General features: G+C 43.8%; 1 pseudogene across 1 annotated transcript; it reads left to right on the top strand.

The window, feature by feature from the left end:
* Nucleotides 1–539: 539 nt before the first annotated feature.
* Nucleotides 540–1,270, top strand: LOC308272952 (phosphoglycerate mutase 1-like; annotated as a pseudogene). Its single transcript has one exon. The product of its transcript is annotated as a phosphoglycerate mutase 1-like (transcript).
* Nucleotides 1,271–5,149: the final 3,879 nt, after the last annotated feature.

The raw sequence follows: 5,149 nt of genomic DNA, 5'->3' as shown, positions 1-5,149 counted from the left end.
CAATGAAGAATGGAAGCAGATTAAGAATGAAGCTTGAAATTTATTAACTCACTGTGGGGTGGTTGTTGACTGAGAATAAAATCAGCCCAGTAGAGAACAAAGCAAATTGCCTTTCATTGATTTGGCTCTGGCTAGGATTGTGATACAAAAAAATACAAATTCAAGCAGCCCTGGATATGCTTCATGGTTTTACAAAATGGCAGCTATATGTATAGCTTTAAGACACAAGAGGGGTTGGAAATTGCAGTCCTTGCAAGTCAGGAATTAGATTGGTGCTGACAAAAGTTAAGCTGTCTTCAAGTGTTGGGTGCAATGCCAGTCTCTGGTTAGTTGGGAGGAAGGGATCCAATGTACAGAAGTTCAGTAGAGGTTAGCATGCGCTGTTTCAGGAATCTGTGGTTTGGTCTAGTCTAAAGCTCAGCATCATGGGAATAAGTAGTGGGTAAGGAGGTGGGAGGGCATATCTGCAACACAGTTTAAATGTTCAGCTGGGGGATCTTGGCAAGCCCCAGTTGGTGCTGCAATGCCAGCCTGCTGCTATGGCGGCCTACAAGCTGGTGCTGATCTGGTATGGCGAGAGCACCTGGAACCTGGAGAACCGCTTCAGTGGTTGGTACCCCACCACAGCAGGCAGGCGCTGTGAGATGCAGGTTATGAATTTGACATCTGCTTCACTTCAGTGCAGAAAAGAACAATCCGGACTCTCTGGACAGTGCTGGATGCCTTTGACCAGATGTGGCTGCCAGTGATGAGGACTTGGCACCTCAGCGAGCACCATTATGGGGGTCTGATTGGCCTCAATGGAGCAGAAACTGCTGTCAAGTATGGTGAGGCCCAGGCAAAGATCTGGAGGGGCTCCCATGATGTCCCACCACCTCCGATGGATCCTGATCATCCTTTCTACAGCATTATCAGTAAGGATCGAAGGTATGCAGACCTCACTGAGGATCAACTGCCCCCCTGTGAGAGTCTGAAGGACACTATTGCCAGAGCTCTGCCCTTGTGGAATGAAGAAATCATCTCCCAGATTACGGAGGGGAAACAGGTCCTGATTGCAGCCCATGGCAACAATCTTAGGGGCATTGTCAAGCATCTGGAGGGTCTGTCTGAAGAGGCCATCATAGAGCTGAACCTGCTAACTGGTATTCCCATTGTCTATGAATTGGATAAGAACTTGAAGCCCATCAAGCCCATGCAGGTCCTGGGGGATGAAGAGACTGTCCGTAAACCCATGGAAGCTGTGGCTGCCCAGGGCAAGGTCAAGAAGTGAAGGTGACAAAGAGACTCCCAAGGAACACCCTCCCTCCATTCCTCTGCACCTCTCCTGCACCTGCCACTCTCTCTGCCTCTGTAGGCATCTTAGGCTGTGGCTGCAGATGGGGACCAGTGGCTCCCATCTGAATTTTAGTGTTTTGTCTCTTGTACCTACTCCCTTTCATAGAACACAGTCGGAATAGCGCCTCTGGGGCATAGTCTCAGTCCAGCACAAGGAAGGCCCCTCTTATCCAAGACAGTGGAGAAGTAGTAATTCTGTTTTTCCATAGTGTTTTGTTTACTAAGGACCTGCTTGAGTAGGGGATAGGGAGGAGCCTGTGGAGGCATGGCTGTGGTTTGGCCTAGTCCACAGCTCAGCATCATGGGAGTGAGTAGTGGATAAGGAGGGTGGAGGACATATCTGCAACACAGTTTTAATGTTCGGCTGGGGAACCAGCTTCAACAAGAAGCCAGAGAGCCCAGTTGTGCTCCCAGCCAGCTCTGTGCTCTGCTATCGTCAGTCACTGTCTGGGGCTCTAGTTATTCCAGTGGAAGATAAATGTAACCTGCATGGTGGTTTATTTCCCAGAAGAGCTGGCTCCAAAAGGTTGGGATCAATCTTGAATTAAGTTTATGCGTTACATTTACTTTTACAAAAAGAAAAAATATATATAAAAGTAAGAATAAACAAGACCATTCTGGGGTTTCTAGTGATGGTTAAATAGTCTCACGTGTAGTAACCAGGGGAAGAAAAGCCATGCCTCACACCTCTACGGGATGAGCGCCTCTCTCTAAGGGGCAGGAGTGCGTCCTGCCGCTGCGTCCTCCGCCTCGTTTGTGGCAGTGAGATGCCTCTTGATCATCTCCAAGTGTCTTTCACCATATCTTGTTTCTGAATTAGGTTCCAGTTGTTTGGCCCTGCCATGCGGTACACATGCTCATTTTTTTTCTTTTTTAAAAAATCTGTTATGCCAAACTTTATTGTAAACCATTTTACAATGTAAGTACATCATCTTCCCTTTGATTTGAAAAAAATGTGTTTCTGTGATTCATGACACTACTGGTTAAACACCCTCACTGGGATGGTGGCTGAGGTGGGCCACAGTTTTGCTCACAAAGGTCTTCTAAGAAACTTCATGGAAAGAAAAACCAAATGTAAAGCCACCAAAAAAACTAACCAACCTGCCTGCCCAGCCATCCAGAAGCTCAGGGAGCTCCAAGCAAGTCAGACCCAAAGTCTCTCACCCAAAGCAACACCCCTCAGAGCTGCTGGTGTCTTCTGGGATAAGGCAGGGCTCTTCTCCTAAGAGCCAGCTCTGTACTCTATAAGGTGGTTGCTCTCTCTGGCCAGTAGGAAGCCCCTAGGGCCACCTGTCCTGATGTGTCTGCAGAAAGGCCAGCAAGCTGTACTCTGGAGGACTGTACACATGCTCATTTTAAGGATAACTACTAAGTCTTCTTTTCCAGATCAGTATAATAAAGGAGTTATATACAATAAAAAAAAATGTTCAGCTGCAAAAGTATCTAAGATTTGACTAACAGCAGCCTCCTAATTCCATCCTAAGTGCTCCTAACCAATGCTACTTCATTTTCAATTTTTTAATATATAGCTAACAGAAAATAAAAGCATTATTTTGCAGGTAGAAGAGCAAATTTGAAAGATGAAGAAACTGAAACAAAAGAGGGAAAATTGTTACCTACCGCCATTGAAGAAAACTACACCCAACTTTCTCCTCTCAAGTGCCTCTAAACATAGTCATGGCTTCCTCGTGCCATGCGCACTAAAGCTTTGCTCCTGATTATCTCAGACACGCTTAAGAACATGTTAACCTTAAAAAATAGATTTTTGTACTTCTACATTTCATACCCTTTGACTTTCCCTCATGAAACTAGCAATTTTCTAGGACAAAGAGGGTCTTTAGCTGGAGTCACCATGCAGCGCCTCTGGACCAATTTCAGCTTCTCTTTCATGTCACAGTGCCCTCAAAGTCACCCAGTTCAGTTCTGAGTAAGCATTCACCAAGGGCATTATGACAGTGCTACAGACTTGAAATGTTACAGGAAATTCATTCTGAGCATTAGAAGTGCTAGAAATGAAAATTATTTCAATTTAGGAATCTTGACATCATTCTTGAAAAACTCTGCTTTCTGTTAAATGATTTACAGAGCAGGGAATGTTAGAGAATTTCCAGGACCTGTGCTTCTCCCCTATGGTGGCTATTCCTGGACAATGGGCATTAGGAAACCCTACCATCTTTAGTTTATATTCAAAAGTTAAGACGAAATAACATGAGCATTATACTTAAGAATGTAACTTTCCTATCTCAATTTATAGGTTTCCAAAAATTTTTAATGACATAAGCTTATCGTAAACATAGATGAGTAAAGAAAGATATGAGTATTACATAGAGGCCGGGAGAACTGGGTTCCAGCCTGATTCCAGCCTAGCTCTGCCCCTAGCACTATACCACATGATATTGACAAACATATTTTTTTTTCCATTGTGAAGCACAATATCCTTGGTTCTAAATGGATAACTCGCTCTAAATTATTTCAGTGGCTTATCTCTAATAGCACACTGTTGCATAATTTTACTCACATGTCAAAAGATATTAAAACTATTATTTAAGGGCCTGTAAAATTTTAACTGGGATTATCACAGAAAAGGTAGCTATGACTTAGATAACTTCACATAGGCATCTGTCTGATATTCTTGCCTTTTATGTGCATTAGCCAATTGCAGTGAAAAGGGGCATTCAAGTATCTCTGCAGCCACAGACTAGGCATACTCTTATCCATAAACCTCTTTATGTTGAAAGTTCCTAAATCTTTGCCAGTTTTATATCCAAGCCCCCCAAAAGAATAAGAGCTGGAGCCGGGTGTGGTAGCACACACTTGTAATCCCAGCATTTGTAGGTTGGAGGTCGAATGCCCCTGGGTTCCATCCCCAGACCCACCCACACACAAAAAAATAATAAAAAAATAAGAGCTGGTATGTATCTCAATGGTGAAACACTTTCTCAGCATGAAAGGGACCTAGGTTTGATCCCCAGTAAAACAAATAGTGTGTGTGTGTGTGTGTGTGTGTGTGTGTGTGTGTGTGTGTGTGCAAGAGAAGGGGGTGAGCTTTTTTTCTTTTATAAGAAGCTTGACTCATTCTCCCTTCCTAGTTAACAAGGAGAAAAGAAAATGATGGAGAACATTCTTTATCTTTCCTCTGGTCAAGTTGACCCCAGTTTCTAGTCCTCCTCCTATAATTATCAATTTATAACTGTGTTATACAGAGTAATTAACAAGCTTCATTTGCAGGACCATGCATGGCCCAATGGTCCGCCAGTGTCCTTTAGCACCAAGAAATCTGAAAATCTTGGTTTTATCAAAACTTGTTAGACTCAGCCACACACACCCCCACACATTCTTCTATACTGCTATCCCTTTTATAAACCATAATCACACTTGCTGGGGCAAGGCTGGGAGGCAAGACCCCCACCTGCTCAGCAGGTGCTTCTCAATGTAGCTTCCCAACTCCAAGCATCAGCATCATTAATTACTTGGTTCCTGGGCACACAAATCTAGTTTGGGGTTTCAGCAACAAGTTTGCTACTGAGAATTTTTTTTTCTTTTTTGCAGTACTGGGGATGGAACCCAGGGGCATTCTATCTCCAAGCTACACCCCCAGCCCTATTTTTTATTGTTTATTTTAAAACAGGGTCTCACTAAGTTGCAAAGGGCCTCACTGAGTAGCTGAGGCTGACTGAGAACTTGCGATCCTCCTGTCTCAGCTTCCCAAGTACTAAGATTATAAGCATGTGCCATCATACCCAGCCTACTGGGACATTTTATTGGGGATTTCACATCATGTTTTAAATGTTTAACCTCTTCAAACATAAGGCTG

This window comes from Muscardinus avellanarius, assembly GCF_963383645.1.
Source record: "Muscardinus avellanarius genome assembly, chromosome: 14".
NCBI lineage: Eukaryota > Metazoa > Chordata > Mammalia > Rodentia > Gliridae > Muscardinus > Muscardinus avellanarius.
Note: the sequence above shows the minus strand (reverse complement) of the source record. Positions and strands in the feature narration are given on the sequence as shown.